General features: G+C 37.2%; 1 protein-coding gene across 8 annotated transcripts in view; it reads right to left on the bottom strand.

Moving 5' to 3' along the window:
* SFMBT1 (Scm like with four mbt domains 1) overlaps positions 1 to 18,673 on the bottom strand; it is a 112,427-nt gene that overhangs the window by 71,952 nt on the left and 21,802 nt on the right. For 3 of the 8 annotated variants that reach the window (XM_070455935.1, XM_070455936.1, XM_070455931.1), the window contains one exon: positions 15,900 to 15,952. The exons of the other annotated variants lie outside the window; for them this stretch is intronic. The gene's annotated coding sequence lies outside the window, so the exon portion shown is untranslated. The remainder of the gene's footprint in view (positions 1 to 15,899; positions 15,953 to 18,673) is intronic. 8 annotated transcript variants of the gene reach the window in all.

Raw genomic sequence — 18,673 nt, 5'->3', positions numbered from 1 at the left:
GTAGCTAGCCCATAAAGCTATTAATACTTTGATTATTCAGTCAATTAATGCATGTAAAAGTTTACAGCACAATAAGTCCTCAAAGAATATTAGCTACTATTGCTTAACAAGCTATTATTGCTTCTTTTACTAGAATGAAGATACTCTTGGTTTCTAAAATGATTCCCATAAGTAGTTGAAACTCTTTTTCTTATTAGCTAGCCTCCAAACTCCTCCTAGCAAAGTTAAACAGTACACATTTTTTAAAAATTGTACTTATTAATTCTTCTTTGATGGACTGGAATGATACTGAGTTAGAGAACAGTCAAAAGGCTAAAAAAGAATCAGTGATAAACTGCCATCACCAAAAAACAGGAGAATCAGTAGGAAAGCACACAAACAAAGCCTCTGCCTCAAGGGAATAAGGAGGCTTCTGCCTCTCCCCAAGGCCTTCAAGAAGAGAACCAAGGGCAAGTTACAGTGATTGATGTCTTCAGACCTCTGGGAGTCTGCCTCTGTCCAATCATTCACCAAACTTGAACTACTACTCTTTCTCCTCAAAGCATTCAACAGAGGGCATGATTATAAGGCAGGATGCTTTGGGAAGTTTGCGCTTTATTTTGTAACATTAAACACACAGGTATTTGTAAAAGCTTTACATCAAACCCTACAGACTCCTGGGCTGTAATCACATATGCTATACAATTAATTCACTAGAATTTTTAAAAAGAATTTAAGGCCCTAAAAGATGACCAGTTGAAAATGCCAAGTAACTCTGGATAGGTTATATAACCCCTCAAAGTCACTATATGCATCCATACTGTTATCAGACAAAACCAGTCCCTCAAGGACAGCTGCCAACTCCGAGGCAATGCCGATGTCCCTTGAGGAATCCCAGGGAAACAGCCTGACGGTGACCGTCTACTACCAAACGTTGGGTTGGGCCGTTATGCTGTGGTTCACAAGCCTAAAAAGCATGCTGAACATTTAATAACAGTGATACAAGGAACAAGTATAAGCTATTTAGAAAAATCATAAATTATTTAGAAAATAAAATAAGTCTTTAGCAGCTTTAACAATACGTGCCTCCAAAAAAAGAGGAAACCTCTAGTCACTACTGGAGATAAGCTGCAAATATGTTAGATTTCCAAAATAAATCAGTGCAAAATAACTCAGTGCAAAGTATTAAACAGGCATAAGAAGAACAACCAGCCTAAATTATGCTAACTAATGAGGAATCCAATTAAATTCATATGCAAGACGTAAAACCAAAACCCTAACTGGCAAAGCACTCCACATAGCTGTCTTTCTAGAGTTTAGCAGGAGGCCTGGCAGCCTGTTTGGTCAGTACAACAACTAAGTTGTAGCTTGTTATTTGTTGTTCTCGACTTCAATACCCACATATATTAATATATACAATGAAACATCCTCTAAAACCTAGAAGTGACTGTGAAATATATAGAGATTTTTGGTTAAATCTCTACACCATTTTAACAAAAACGACACTTCCTCCCCCACTTATCTATTCTTTCCCTAAAAATGTTATTTTTCCTGCCATTAAATTATTATTTAAATAAACCTAACTATGACAGAGGATGAGATTGGTTAAATGGCATCACTGACTCAATGGACATGAGTTTGAGTAAACTCCAAGAGATACTGGATGACAGGGAATCCTGCCGTGCTGCAGTTAATGAAGCTGCAGGGTCAGACATGACTTAGTGACTGAACAACAACAAATCTGACATAAAGGTTGCCAATTTTCTGAGATTACCACGTGGTTCAAAATTATCGACATAATAATCAATCCTTAACACCACTGACTATGCTATGCTAATTTTCATATTTTATAAGAAAAAAATAGTGTTTACAAAATATAAAATTTAAGTTTGAAACAGAGACAAGCACCTTAAGTCATCAAAAGAAGCCAACAAGAAAACTTCTCTATTTGCCAATTAACAAAAGGTAGGCTAGGGGTAAATAGCTGACTATTAATGTCGCTCTCAGAGGAAAAAATTTCCAGCATCACCTAGGAAAACCCTTACGATACAAAGGCTGGTGGTGTTTTTGTTTTAGGATGAGGGATGAGAGAGAGACAAAGTTATTATTTTAACTGTATTTAAACTGATCAGAAAATAAATGAACTAGTTGCTCAAAACACGGTCACTCAGGAAAAACATCATAAAGATAACAATTCAAAGTACACCCTATCAGTCATTAACAGGGTTTCCTCAGTATTTTCTTGTAAGATGTGAGATTATAAATACAATATTATTCTCTATTAAAGTATAAAAGAGAATTCATTCAGTTGTTTAAATTCACATTCAATTCTTCCGAAGTGATAATTTGAAGATTATCCCAGGTTTAGACATATCAAGTGGGAATTTCATGCCCACCAGTCAGATGACAGATACATAGGATACTCAGTCCATCCATCCTGACTTGGAACAAAATACAATGCTGGAAGAGGCTTAATGTCAAATCTAACTACCCAAAAGTCACAAGCTAACTTCAAATTCCTCTCAGAGCAGTCTTTAAAAAAAAAAAATCAATAAGCTATTCAAGCACCAACCGTACTATTTTTGCCTGAATCTTTTAACAAAGATGTCAAACAAATTCAGACTGCCAGTTAGGAAAGAACCACCTTAATGAAAAGTCTTGTCAAGAAAGACAGGGAGGAAAAGTCTTTCCCATTTTAACAAATATTATGATGAGAAGTAAACATCATGTAATTTTGGCCTTGGGAATTTTGACATCGGCACACCTTATAAAACATGTGAATAAATCTAATAAATAAAAATTACTACTGTGGGCTTACCTGGTTAGCTTTGCAATTTTGGAGGGATATTGATGGAGCAAGGTAACATATGAAGAGAATAAAATACCTGTTCCACCTTATTCAAATGATGAGTAATGAAGTTCAACATTTAAATCTTTTTCCTTTTACTCATTTTTTCCAAACAATTAAATGTTTTATGCTCACATCACTGTCTCACTTTCAAACATCTGTTTAATGCCATCAGGAATCATACCTAGCACTATACTTTTACAGTACTGACTGCCTGGGTGATTTTTTATTTAATCTTTCTTTGTCTCATTAAATAACTGATACTCATTAAAGTCTAGAAGTTAGAAAAAAATCTTAACAGCTCACATCTAGTTCAATGACCTTCATAGTTTTGTGATTATACACCATTCTAATGCCCCAATATTTCCACAGATAAACATTTATGTCTTCATTAACCTATGGTGCTTCTCTAGCAAGTCCTTCCCCATTCACTCCTGAGGAAGCTGTCCATTCTGCGTTGCAACACCATCAGCAACAGTACAGAAAACTCCCGTGAATCCTGTCTGTGACAATCTGTTCTACTGAGCAGCTCCGCCACACACTCTGTTAGTGAACCAGCCTCAAGCTCCAGTGGCTTCTACCCAAAGGTGTTGTCCACTCAGAATGAGACTGCATCTTCACACACACCAGAGCCCTGCACACAGCTGGAAGAACTAACACTGCTTCCTGAGACAGGTCCTGAGCTCCCTCATCCTCCCCATCTTCCTCTGAAACACATTTCAATGTCTGTATTGTAACAGAATGTAAAAGAATTAAAACCTTCAAACAATTTTGATTTCACTTGACACAGTCTACCACTTACATGACCAGGAAAAATATTTCAAAGTTAAGTTTGCTCAGTTAATTAGACTTCAATACTGAGAGCTTGGTAATCAGTCTTGATGGAATAAAGAACTGTTCCTTTCTTATATTTCTTTAAATTTAACCAATCATAGAACTAAACAGATATATTTCCAAAGACATACAGATGGCCAACGGATACCTGCAAAGATGTTCACCATCACTAATCATCACAAAAATGAAAATCAAAACCATAATGAGTTATCAGCTCACACCTGCTGGGACAGCTATTATCAAAAAGTCAAGAGATACCAAGTGCTGGTGAGAATGTGGAGAAAAGGGAATCCTTGTACACGGTTGCTGATAAGGTAATGTGTGTAGCTACTACAGAAAACAGCACGGAAACGCCTCAAAAAACTAAAAATAGGACTGCCATACAATCCAGCAATTACACTTCTGAGTATAAGCTGAAGGAAACGAAGTCACTGAATTTAAGCTGATCAATTAGTACAGAAACTGTCCCCACCCTTGGCTCCATCCATGCACTTAGTTCTGACCACTGGAAGCATCTGCTACATACAGCTCCTATTAGGAGGTACATCTACTTACAAAACTCTTAGAGTTACTGTGACAGTAGATTAGTATTTAAAACAGATACACTGAGAGCCAAAAAAAAATCATCCCATTTGAGAAGAATGCTGAAAAAAGGGTTAATAACCAAGGTACAAAAATGAAAAAGAAAAAAGACTAGAATAGAATGCATGTCAACTTTGTAACTTCCGTTATTTACACTTAAGATCAAGGAAAGAACAGAAAACCTTTTCATAACAATAAAGCAGCATAAGAGACAGCAGTATCATAAATCAAAGTTGTTTAAAAAAAAAGGCAAGCAATTACTACATACTCTGTATAAAACACCATGCTGGGAAAAGGTAAGGTTAAGCTTGCCATGTTCTCTTACAAAGCATAATTCAGGATACATACAGTTTTGCCTACAAAGAAGCCAAGGATAACACCTTTATACAGCGTTTCCAACAGGATTTGTTCATAAGCCATTAATGCAGAGACAGTGGAAGAAAAAAAAAAAAACTTGCTTATTAGCTGAAACTGTCTGCCAAGTCATCTGGGAAAAGATGCAGGAGGAAAAATACTTACCCCAAACGACTTGTTAATAACAACAGTCACTGCATTTGTAACTAGGGATCATACACAACAGTACCAGTGGATAACAAAAAAGATAAGGACTTCTTTTAAAGAAAGCAATCCTGATGAAAGAATGACAGAATCTCTAAAACAATCAATCAATAGACTTAAGTGCTGACCATCAGCAAACAGTTTACATCAACCACAAAACAAAAAACAACCTAAAAGGTTAACGTGCCTGATAATGGAAGGCTATAACAGCAACTACAAAACAATACTGCAAACAAGCAAGCAAAACCAAACCTGAATCAGACTGAGCTAGATCCAACAGAGGAGTCAGAGGAACACGGCAGACGTAACGGTGACCTTGACCCTCACCTCACACACTGTACAGAAAAATTCAAAAAGAATCATAAAGCTAATTATAAGAGCTAAAACTTTAAAACATGTAAGAAAAACAAGAGAATATGTTTTTGACCTAGGTTGATAAAGATTTTTTAGATATGATGCCCAAAAAAAGCACAAACGGTAAGAGAAAAATCAATCAATTTTGACTATATCAAAGTTTAAAAGTGTCTGTTATTCAAAGATTTCATTAAGAAAAAGAAAAGCCACAAACTGAAGGAAAAATATTTGCAAAATATATGTCTGATAAAGGATTTATATATAAAAACTTACAACTCAGTAAACAATTCAATTTTTTTAATAGGCAAAACATGTGAAGTGACTCTTCAACAAAGATACATGAATGACAAGCATGTGAAAACATACTCAACTTCATTAGTCATTAGGGAAATGCTAATTAAAATCTCAATGAAATATCATTACACGTCAACAAAGATTATTAAAGTGAAAGACTAACAATACCAAGTGTTAAGAATGGATGTGGAGAAACTGCAGCTCTCACACAATACTGGTACCAACGTGAAAGAATGTAAAATGATACAGCCACTGTGAAAACAGTCTGGCAGTTCCTTGAAAAGTCAGATGCAGCAATTCCACTCATGGTATTTACCAAAGAGAAATGAAAATATATCCATACAAAGACATTTCCAGAAGTGTTCATTGCCATGAACCAGAAACCACCCAAAGGTCCATCAATTACTCAATGGACAAACAAAATGTGGTATAGCTATCCAATGGAACACTTTTCAGCAAAATACAAATGAACTACCAATACATGCATGATAGGAACGAATCTCAGAAACAACACAATGAATGAATAATGCCAGACACAAAAAGCTACATACAGAATGATTCCATTTACATGAAATGTGTAGAACAGGCCAAACTGTAGAGAAAGAACCAGATCAGTGGTTGCCTGGGGCCAGGACAGAGGCAAAGATTATCAGTAAATGGTCAAAAGATCATTTGGGGGATGATGGAAGTATTCTAAAACTAAATTTCAACAATGGTTGCACAACTGCATAACCTCATTAAAACTTAACAAGCTGTTCACTTAAGGTATAAAATATACTTCAAAAAACAGTTTTAAAAAAGAATTAAGAGACCAATTGCAATGCACTGGTCTTTTGGATCCTGAAAGCAAAATTGTAAATGTATTCATTGTGGTAAAATATGCGTAACATATATTTACCATTTTAATCACTGTTGAGTACAGTTCTGTAGCATTAAGTACATTCACATTTTTGTGCAACACATTTTTTAAAAAATAATAGCATGTGTGATACAATGAAAACTGAGCTCTGCATGGATTTTAATGTTATTAAGAAAAAATATAGACTGATAATAGCATTGTGTTTATGTTTTAACAACAAAGAGTCCTTAACTTTTAGAAGCACATATAAAAATATTTATCAGTGAAATGACTTCATATCTGGAATTCTTATAAAAATAATATTGGGAGTACAAGAAAATCAAATGTAAAGCATGATCCTGAACTAGATTATGGAAGAAAAAAAACTATGAAAGACATAGAGAAATGAGATGCTAACACGGAGAAATGAGATGCTAGCATTTTATCAATGCTAAATTCCCCCAATGTTTTAAGTGTATTGCAGGGAATGTATGAAAATATCTTATTCTTAGAGTTGTAAGCTGAAGTATTAGAAGTAAAGTGTCATGAGGTCTACAATGATTTCTCAAATGTTTCAGGATTATATAAAATATTTTATGCATATATACACACATATATATACATAAACATAAGAGAGAGAGGGAAAGCCAGTGGTGATTCTAAGTGAAGGATTAAAAATGAGAACTTTAGTCTTAGAAAAAATGGTAATTGGTATGAGTTTATTGGAAACAATGTTATGACATCTTAAATACTAAGGGCATTTATAAAAACAAAAAATATGCATACTGTTTGACTAAACTTCCCTTCTGACAATTTATCTTCAAGAAACTCACTCAAGAGTGCAAGGAATGAGAGGTATTTATTATAACATTGTTTGTAATGGTTAAACAAAAATTCAGAAACCATTCAAATACCTACCAATAGGTGGCTTGGTAAATAAAGGTAAACATTTAAAATGGAAAAGAAATATACATGGGAGGAAGAAACGGGCGAGGGTACAGACGAAACGCCACTGGCCATGAACCAACCCTGCAGAAGCACTCTTTGACACGGGTATATGGACGTTCATTTCACTGTTCGGTCTACTCTCATATATACTCAACATTCTCCACAACAGAAATGTTTTCCTAAAAAGAACCATACAAAATTTGAAGGACACAACTCTTTATGAGTGATGATCTGCCTCCTTTCTTTCCCAAATTAATAATATCAACATGGGGTGAAGGGGTTCTCTACTACACAAATGGGTGCTTAGAAATATTAAGGTTCCAGAAACCTTAATTTTTCTTAAATCCTCAGGTCATCCTGAACAGAAAAATCTCACTTTCAAACATCTTTAATCCCATACAAAGTGGATGCAGCTAGCACTGCACTCAGCAGCAAGCAGTTCTTCATTTCTAAAATAGGAGCAACACTGCTCCAGCTAAGGAAAGAAACAAGCACAGAAAAAAAAGCCATAATCTATTTTAACACGTGTTCTCTACAGGGTAGTCTAGTTTATACCTCTAAAGATTCAAACATGATCTGCACTATTGTGATAGTTCTGAGTTATGACAGAAATAAGAGTATTATTATTTCAAATGAACTCAGCATTCAGTAGTTAAGATATCCTCATGTTTAATTTGCATAGAGCAAGTGCTCATTTAAGCACCTGCTAAAATGAACTATACTGAGTAACTGGATGCCTGTCCTGAGCACCCTAAATCCCAGCCTAAGACCAGTGACTGCCCCCAAGAACCACTGACAAACTTCACTGAGCAGCAGCAGCCTGCTAAACCTGGAGCACACACTGTCAAAACAGCCTCCTCTTTTTTCCATCAAGCGGTGCGGCATTCGGGAGAAGGAAATGGTAACCCACTCCAGTACTCTTGACTGGAGAATCCAGGACAGAGAAGCCTGGTGGGCTGCCGTCTATGGGGTCGCACAGAGTTGGACACGACTGAAGCGACTTAGCAGCAGCAGTAGTGTGGCATTCATGAAGGACCAAAGCAATGGGAAAAATACAATTCAAGTGAATTTAGTCAAGATTGTTATACACAGATTTTCAGTGGCTGGTTGTTCTTTGGGGTTTTTTTGGTCTTAACTCAAAATATTTTTACAAAATTATGGTATTTAAATTTTCATTTCAGAAACAGAGCTATTCTTTTTATATCTCAACTTCAAAAGAAAAAGCTAAATAGATTCTGCATAACAGCCAGCACCACAAGTCAAATGCTAATCTCCACATGGAAGAGAACTTAAGTAGTGATGATACCAATTAGATTTTTTAAAATGTATCGAAGTATAGTAGATTACAATGTCGTGTTAGTTAGTTTCAGGTGTACAGCAAAGTGAATCAGTTACACATACACATATATCCGTTCTTTTTCAGATTCCTTTCCCATATAGGCCATTACAGAGTACTGAGTAGGGTTCCTGTGCTTATAGTAGGTCGTTATTAGTTATCTATTTTATATATAATGGTGGGTATATGTCAATCCAATCTTACAATTTATCCCCCCCAGTAACCATGTCTGTTTTCTGCATCTGTGACTCTTCTTGTTTTATAAATAAGTTCAATTGTACCTGTATTTTTAGATTCCACATACAAGCAATATCATATTCCCAACTGGATATTCAATAGCATTAAGGAATTAACTGATTTTTACACACGATAAACACATTACAATTTTTAAAAGTCATCATTGTAGTTATCATAAACACTGAGCTATTGACAAAGTGATAAAATACTCCAGTTTTTCTGTATAACAAAACAGGGAGGCAAAATTGTGTGTCAGAGAAAAAGAAAGTACAGACTCAAACAAGCCAGCCACACGTGGTAACCGTGGAAACTGAGCGCTGGGACTCCCCACGTGTGTCTGAACACTGCCGTGGTGAAAAGGACACCGTGAAAAGTACAATGACAATCAGCCTTCTTAGAGGCTTCAAGAAAGCAGCAACAGCATTAACTGCTTTAAACACAGAAATAAAAAGCGTGCATAGTAACTGATATCCTGATATTCATGGAAGCTACTACTCTGTAAAAACCTGCTGCATTCTCAGCAGCATGAGAGGTGATTCCCATGACTGATATCCCAAATTATATGACATCACCTCCAAAACAATTACATTCGAAATGCAGTCTCTATTTTAGAGATCTTTCTGAAAATCAATACACATATGTATTAACTAAAAGATCATCACTGCTATCTATTTCCAATTTCTGACCATTCTTTTAACAACCTATTCTTTCAACAGTGAATGTTGAAGCTGGAGTAGTAAGGAGGGGAAAATGGTCCATCACTGAAAATCCATCTAGAATAATATGGAATTTTAACTCAAAAACGTGATATCACCAATTATGAGATCACGTTCAGTTACTGAAACCTAAACTCATGGTTCCTCCTGTTTTTTGTTCTGACAGCATGAAACTCTTCTCCTTCATAGCATGCAGGGGCATTTTTTTTTCTTTTTTAATAGAATAAATTGCTTTTAATGAAGTAAGTAGTTTCACTCCAGTTTTCATTTTTAATTAAGGTATATAATTAAGTGGCAGATTCCTCAGATTTTGAGACACAACTTCTTTATCATTCATGTACAGAAGAGAAATACTGGATACCCTCTTGAGCCCATTTCAGCAGCACTAGCAGCCACTTACACTGCCTTGGGCATCCATCCCACTTGATGCTAGCTAATACATCCAGCTGCTAAGTTGAAGCAGTCTCTCCCTGGTACCAAAATGGGCCCTTCTTCTTGACAACAGTGTACTCACTGAACAAAGGTGTCCATCTTTTGCAGAGACAAAGGACAAGTTAAGTCAAATGTGTTGTAACTTTTACAATAAAATTGATACACAGTAATAATTTTTTTGCAGTGCAAACTCAGTTGGTATTTTTGAAAAGTCAGACTTTGTTTTTGCTTTTAAATTCTTGGGAGCTGGGATGAATTAATCATTTTTCTTATCAAACAGAAAAAAATGTACTTTACATAAATATGGGAAATATAAACACATGCTAAATATGGTCCCTATATGTTGAGAGCATGTGATGCCATCTGGGAAAACCTAACAGCAACCTAAGAAGGCAAAGGATGACTACCAAGTGCTCTGGAAAGACCACAACAGAAGCAAAGTGAAGGAAGGCCTTGGTTTGAACCAAGTCCAAAATGAGGAAGTAACTGTGAAAACAGGAGAAAATGAAGATAACTCCAGGCAGAAGGAAGAGAGCACAGGCACAGAGATGGAAAAGTGCAAAGTGTACCCCAGACACAGTAAATGATGATACGGTTTGGGTTATGAGCTTCAACACAAGTGACAAGACGAGAAAGCTAGGTTGATGCTAACCTGGAGGCCTTATTCATCAAAGGTTTGGACTTCAACTTGAACAAAATATGGGAACACTCAATTTCTGAACAGGGTTAAGGGACATGAAAATAAATGGTGGTGGACATACAGAGAGATGGGCAGTGATGCTCAGGACGGAGTGGGGAAGAACAGCCTAGAAGCTAGATCAGGGGATGCTTACTTTAATGATTCTAAAAAGATCAGAAATACCAGAAGATAGAGTGACAGGAAAGAAACACTTCATTTATATAAGATGTCTGCAGTTTACAAAAGACTTTCACTTAAATGAGCTCATTTTACCCTCAGAGAAATCTGTAAAGTAGAACATCTGTCACATTTCGTAAGTAAGGAACTGCTTGCTACTCCGGGCATTTCCTTGTATGACTGTCTATCAGTCCGAGTTTTTCTTTTTCATGACTATTCATCTCTTAACCAGTAGACAGCAACATGTGATAGATGAGCAAGCAAATCACTGAAGAGCACACTGATCCTCTTCCCCTCTTGTACCAATGACACTGAAATGTTTATTTTGTTTTGCTCTGTTTAATGTTTGTTCTGACAATGGAAAATTTTGACAAATACCTCTTTTTGGCAGTTCCTGGACAAGAAGACCTCTTTTTTCCCCTATGCAGGAGAAAAGAAACATGCACAAAAGGGAAAATCAGGTTCTCTGCCCCTTCATAGTAGTATCAGAAAATCCCACTAAGTGACGCTATCACTAAGGATACACAAAAGGTTGACATTTGGTAGTTATTTTTTCAAAAATGTTCAATTTTCTTGAAGAATGGAATGAATACTAAGATTAAAAACCAGGCATATGAGCACTTACAGTACCCAAGGTGAGAAACCCTGGCCTGAAACACTTGGTGACAGAAAGTGAGAAAATGTTCCAAAGAATGACAGACACAGGTCAAAAAAGTAAAGAACCCAGCCTGACGGGGCTTCCACTGGCCAAATCTGGGACAACTTACACACACAGTAACAAGACTGTAGCTCACTGAATAAAACAGAAAACCACAAGCCCATACTTATATAAACTAATAAATCAATAAATTAAAAAGTTTGACAAAGAATGGGATAGTTACATAGTTTCAAAGTACTTACTCACAAAATACTATTTAATTACAAATGGAAAGAGTAATTTATCAGTGGGAACCCTGGCAGATGCTACCTTAAACAGCTGATCATCAGAAACAGGACAAATTGAAATCTACATCTCCTGAAAGGGTACATAAGACACAGCATTATTTCTGTTATGTTCCTGCCAAAGATGTATAACCTGAGTTTAATCCTCAGAAAACATCAGAGAAACCCAAATTGAGGGTTATTCTATAACAGGGCTATAATCTCCAAACATACCAAGATCATGAAAATCAAAAGAAAGGCTGAAGACAACAACTAAATGTGAAGCACGATTCTCTTTGGATCCGTTTGCTTTCATCCAAAAACAGGGGCAGTGGGGAGGTGGGAGACTTTACTGGGGCAACTGGTCAAACGTGAATGGAGTCTGAGGAGTACTGGATGGTAACAATGTGTTCAGCGTTAACTTTCCTGATATTGTGGTTACTCCGTTATTATGAAGGAGAACATCCTCACTGTAGGAAGTAAAACATGAGGGTACTCTGGAGTGACGGAACATCAGATGGACAATCTATGGCCAAGGGTTCTAGAATGGGAAACCGTTTTCTCTATTGTACTTAGAGCTTTTCCCTCTTTTCAGTTGCTTCACATTTTTTATAAATATTTTTAAATGATTGGTTTTCTCTCCAAAATGAAAGTAATAAATATAATCTTAACACATACAAATGTATTATTTCCAACAAAAATGTTCTCTCTGTAGGACGAGTACTAAACTGAGTCTTGGATCACTAGGAAAGTAGGATGGGAACAGTGTTATACAGCAAAAAACGAAAGCCAAAAACAGGCTTTCCACATTGAAAACTTGACTTCAAACTCCAGTTCATCACCTATGAATCTGTGGCTCTGGAAGTTTTTTCACCCGTCTGGGTCTCAATCCCCTAATCTATAAAGTGGGAATATCACCTTTTTTACAGGGTGGCTCTGAGGATGAAATAGATGGTACCTCTGAGAATGCCTTCTAGATTATAGATACTCAGAACTACTGCTCTCCCACTTCTGAGCAATCTATTTACAGGTTGCATCTAGTTAATAAATTTATATCTTAGTGAGCCTAAGAAGTAGGCTTCCTACTATTAAACAACTTTTCAGGTTAAAGGGATATTAAGGATCTTTTACTCCAATACCCTTGCTTTACAGATAAGGAAATGAGACCTTGGATTCAGGCAAAGCAAAAGACAAACCATTCCCATCATGTCATAACTATAAAACGGAAATTATTTAACCCCTAAGTCTCTGCCCATCAGCATCCTCAGCAGTTTACAATAATCCCGCCCACTCCATCAGATTTCTTACTAAAAACCAGCAACGGTGTCCAATTTCTTAAAATGTCTTCCTACCTTAAATAGCTTCTTTTATTTCTACTCTTTAGAATAACTAAGGTTCTCCACCTGGAGTTCCAGGGTCTGTGAAGAGATTTCAGGGGTGCGTGAATGTGAATGAGTGGAAGTTTTCACTTCTCTTTTTACTAACCTCAAACTGAAATTTAAGATTTCCTTCAAATACGAGTATACTAGGCAACAAATCACAGCAATATTAACAGTAACTAACTGTGTCACCACAGAAAGAACACATATTTTCGTATCATATTACAGATGAGGCAGATATACATAAAGATTTCCTTGGGGTCTCCTGCATTGCAGGCAGATTTGTTACAATCTGAGCCACCAGGGAAACTCATTTTATTTATTCAAAATCAGCAATCTAAGAATGGTCAAAAGGCTTCACTAGCTTACAAAGTGAAGTGAAGTGAAAGTTGCTCAGTTGTATCCGACTCTTTGAGACCCCATGGGCCCCATGTACAGTCCATGGAACTCTCCAGGCCAGAATACTGGAGTGGGTTGCCGTTTCCTTCTCCAGGAGATCTTCCCAACCCAGGGATGGAACCCAGGTCTCCCACATTGCAGGCAGATTCTCTACCAGCTGAGCCACCAGAGAAGCCCAGCTTACCAAAGGGGCACGTGAGCATCTGAATATCAAAGAGCTTAAGGACCCCTGGGTGTGAACAACAAAGCTGTCAATCTGCTGAGAGTCAGAGAGAAGAAAAGGGACACAAGTTTGGCTTTTAAACACATGACCCACTTATTTATTCAACAAATACTTGGTTCTTGTGCTATACTGTGAAACAGCTACAAAGATAAAAAAAATTACCCCTTTGCCTCAAACTAGTGGGAAAGGAGAAAAAAACAAGTATCAAGGTGAGATGTCTGAAGGCCTAGAGCAGAAGGACGAAAGAAACCTTTGAACTCAGAGAAGAGGTTCTGTCTTCTCAGTAAACAACAAGGCACGTTTGAGTAAAGGCAAAAGAATCAAGTCTTTTAGCTCTTGGTTGCTCCTACAGCCTGGAGTGCAAGGGGCTTCTGGCAGAACATCCCTTGCCCAAGGGAAGGCAGAGTAAGCAGCTTTCAAGAGGGAGAAGCTGGGCAGTGACTGGACATGGCTGCCTGGCCAGGGGGACACAGCTCATGGATCCTGATCTAACCCTCTGTAGAAGTGGTAGCCCCTTTCTATTACAGAGATGCTTTGGGAATATTAATCACAGCAACAAGAACTTTTCTTAACTCTCTTTACATAACTTAGATGGGAAAACGCACAAGGGGGTAAAGTGGAGCCATGTTTCAAAAGAAGATGATACTCACTTAATTTGTACAACCAAAATACAGTCTGGCTAATGACTTTTTATTTATAGCACAGTACTGGCTTTACAGTAGCTGAGAAAATGTATATAGAAGTTACCTTATAAAACATAATGTTTAAATACCTGGTTCAAAGTTTCCCCACTAAGTTTTAACTCCACAATATTGGTTATACCACATCAACAAAACAATACCAGGTAAAAGATAAAAAACCATGTGAGGGAAAGACCACCAGCCTTACAAATATCTGTTTTATATCTTCATCTTTAGAACTGTCTTCCAATATTTACCAACGCAATCAGAAACCCACATGTTTACAATACTTTCTCAACTTTTCTCGCAACTGACCTCCACCTACTACTGAGCACCGCCTCCATTCCCAGCACTGCACTAGCGATGGAAGATCGTGATACAAAGGTCGGTCCTGCCCTAAAGGATTTTACAGTCAGAGACAGAGCCACTGGGGGAATTTCTGAAATGCAAGATATTAGAAAATCAGCTGCACAGAGAAGGAAAAGTTCACTGTGAGTCAAGATAGCTACAAAAAAAAATAATAAAAGTGGCATTCAAGAGTAAAGAAACTAAAAAAAAAGAAACTAAAAAAATAAAAGAGTAAAGAAACTTCATCTCGAAGGATAGAATGAGTCTTGGAAAGGTAGAGGAAAGAGCAGAAGACATCGCTAGCAGGGCAAACAGGATGCAAAAGGCAGCAAGGCAGGCATGAGGCTGGCAACAGTTGTGTGTGCCTGTGTGTGTGTGTGTGTGTGTAGGGGAAGTTGTGCTTGCATATAAGGTGGCAGGAGAGTTCAACTTGTTGATGTACAGGACAAGGCCACACAGAAGGGTGTACACATACACAGCAAGTTACATGCCACACAAAAGGCCCCAGGCAGGAAAGACTTGACGATACCACCTTTTCTAGTTTGTCTGTTAGCTGACACACACAGTCAGAGGACTAGAGGGAGACCAGCAGAAAAGCGCCCAGGGATGAAGAAAGGCTGAGAGCCTGACTCAGAGAAGCAGACCTCAGAACTGTGAGGAAAGACGAAACCTAACAGGACTTCCCTGGTGATGCAGTGGTTAAAAATCTGGCTTCCAATGCAGGGAATGTTGGTTCAATCCTTGGTCAGGGAACTAAGATCCAACATGCCACGGGGTGCAGCCAAAAAGTAGGTAAATAAATAAACAAAACTCTCCTTTAAAATTTTTTTTAATAAAAAACAAATATGAAAAGAAGCTCAGTGGAGAATGAAAACTGAGAAAAAGGCACCGGACTTGGCAACGCAAAGATCACTGGCCACGTGTGAGAGCTGTGGCAGAAGCAGAGGCTGTGACGTGGGTGGCAGAGATGAGAATGTGAAGATACAAAGTGAATGCAGTAAATGGGAAGCAACTGTATATTTAGGTATGAAATGAACAAGCAGCCAATAGACAAGATTTAATGGCCTCTTAAAGGGCAGCAACATCCAGCAGTTCTCACAATCCTTTGTTCACTGAAGTAATTAGGAAAACACTGACCAACAAATCCAAAAGTCGAAGGTTAGGGCCCACACGTCTTGTTATTCAAGGTGCTAGAATTAAAGGAAAATGATGGATACATTTTAGTCTCTGCAAGCTCAATTCCATAACCAACTAATAGAGTTCAGTTATAAATATAACAAATTAACATATACTGACTGAACATATTCCACCCTCTTTCCAGCTGAAAAGCTTTGAATGCCAGAAGACCAATAACAAAAACACAAAGAGATTGTTAAGATACAAAAAAAAAAAAATTACAACAACAAAAAAAATCATATACCTTTTTGAAATCCTAAACCATGTTTTTATAAAGAAAACATCGGCAAGGCTAATCACAATAATCTAGAAACTTCCTATAGGAATAGTAATGCTATAAAATTTGATTATAATGTTGGCAAAACTGGTTCAATGGAAAATATTTTTTCATCTGTTTCCAGTGTGGAGACTTACATAGAGATAGTCCCAGCCAACCACAAAACTTGCTAAATAACAATTTGCACATTAGTTTGTACTCAAAATAATAAAAGTACTCATTCTTCAATCCTTCATCTGAAGAATAAGCTCTTCTACACAGGGGACCAAAATAAAAGATAAAGTTATAATAGGTAGAATATGTCATCATGAACACAACTCTTGGTGTTAAATATGGATGAGTTCAAAGCTGAAGAGAGGCAGTGTTCTGCTAAAATCCACTGTTTTAGAATTTCATAATACCAAACATAATGCAAGAACTATGCCACCAGATAAATTCTGGAAAACGGGTTCCTTATAGATTCTTAAATCCTTTCAAAGTGTAACAGTATTATAGAGTCATTAATTCAAGATGCAAACCTCACTTGTTACAAAGCATGACTTGATACCACCTTACCTTATAGAAAAAAAGAGCAGTTTTCTCCATCAAGGACATTAATGATTTTCAACAAAAGGATGGAAAATAAAACACTGTATTTATGATCATTTCCTTGTGCCTTGATCAGAAACATTCCTACAAACTACTATAACAAAAAAAGGACCTTTTGTTTCAGAATATAGTCATGACTTCTAAAAATCTTGTGAAGAATTTTTAATTACATATATACCTTGAAACAGCAAAAAAAATCAAGAATTTACCCCCAAAAAAGTAACCCCTAAGAATTAAGGGTGATTTAAAATTGCATCAGGACTTACCTGGCAGTCCAGTGGTTAGGACTCCACACTTCCACTGTAGAGGGCACGGGTTCAATCCCTGCCCAGGAATTAAGACCCTGCAAGCCCCTGTAGCAGGCATCCCCCACCACCACCAACCCCAAAAAAGGCAAAGCAAATCCTATCACAATCATATGTAAAGCTTTTCACTAACTTTCTAAATACACTCCAAACTCCTTACCAGGATCCACTAGACCCTGGAAGATCTGGTCCCTACATACCGTTCCATCTTCCTTCCAATCATACTCCCACTGTTGGTTCCTAAACCACTTACCACAGAGTCTCTCCTAAGGACTATCCCTCTGCCCAAGCTAGTTCTAACCCTTCACACTGTAAATCTAAAAGTCAGCAGCCCAGAAAGATTTTTTTCTCATCACCCTATTGAGTATGTCCTCATCTTATTCTCTAACATATCACTCAGCCTACCAGCAAGTCCCTATCACAAACACTAGCTCTTATTTATTTCCTTACTAGTTTATTATCCTCCTACTTTCCCCAAATATAAGCGTCCCTTTGTTTATGTTGTATCTGCAGTGACAATAAATATCTGTAGAATGAGTAGCAGAAAGAAGAAATAAGTCAAGAATGGAGGAAGGAGAGAAAAGAAGGGAAGAAAACATTTTCCATCTATATCCAAGTTTCCATCAGAATTTTATAATAACAGATTTTTCCATGCTCTAAGTGAAAGTAGAAGAGGTTCGCTGTTGGCTGAGCTAAGAGTAATATTTTACACACAACCAATTTGTAAAGAACATCTCTAACAGCAGTCTGTTTATTTCATATTCAGTGCATTTCTATTGAAAGATCAAATCATTGCTTCTCTACAACTAGTCTCAGGAGTTAACTAGTGCACATTTCAATCTGCCAATGTAAATGAGGAAAAAATTTTGCTTAAAACACAATGCCAAAAGGAGAAAAACATAATTATAAAATGCAGGCATTTTATGCCTAAACGCATTAGAAAATGCCTCTAGAAGAGCAAGATGTTAATAAGGGGTGATCAGTAAATGGGATATATTATGTCATTATCTCTTTGTGTATGTTTAAAATTTACCATAATAAAAAGTAAAATAAATAAATGCTTCCAAGAAGTCAAAACCAAGTAAGTTCCTCTGGGTCACAGTACACTGGCTCAAGTACACTCTGTTGCCCGCTGGAAACTTAATTTAAATGAATTGATAACAGTCCCTAAAGGTGTTTTCATATGGCATCAGCTCCTCGGAAGCGTCTGTGGGCGCTCCCACCAGCTCGGTGTCACAGGCTTCCAGCCCAGTACCTTTCTATGAGAGTTCAACAACCACAGCTCGAAAACAGAAACTTTATGGAAGTGATAAAACCGTTTAAAAGGGGAAAGTAGTGGAAGCATGAAGAAGGGGAAAATAAATGATTTTTGCTTTAATTTAAATATTTCTCTCCTAGAATCTGGATGAGGCAGTATTTCTTTCTAAAGAGTGCTTCAGATTCTGAAGGGGGCTCATACAGAAGACTAAATGCAAATCCATCAGAGGCCAGCATCCACAACCAGAGCAGCCCTCCTCTCCAGGACTCCTTCTCCACGACAGCAGGTAAAATGTTGCTCCTGGTGG

The sequence above is a fragment of the Odocoileus virginianus genome, chromosome 26, assembly GCF_023699985.2.
Source record: "Odocoileus virginianus isolate 20LAN1187 ecotype Illinois chromosome 26, Ovbor_1.2, whole genome shotgun sequence".
In the NCBI taxonomy this organism is placed as follows: domain Eukaryota; kingdom Metazoa; phylum Chordata; class Mammalia; order Artiodactyla; family Cervidae; genus Odocoileus; species Odocoileus virginianus.
The sequence above is the reverse complement of the archived record's forward strand: the minus strand, read 5'-3'. Positions and strand labels throughout refer to the sequence as shown.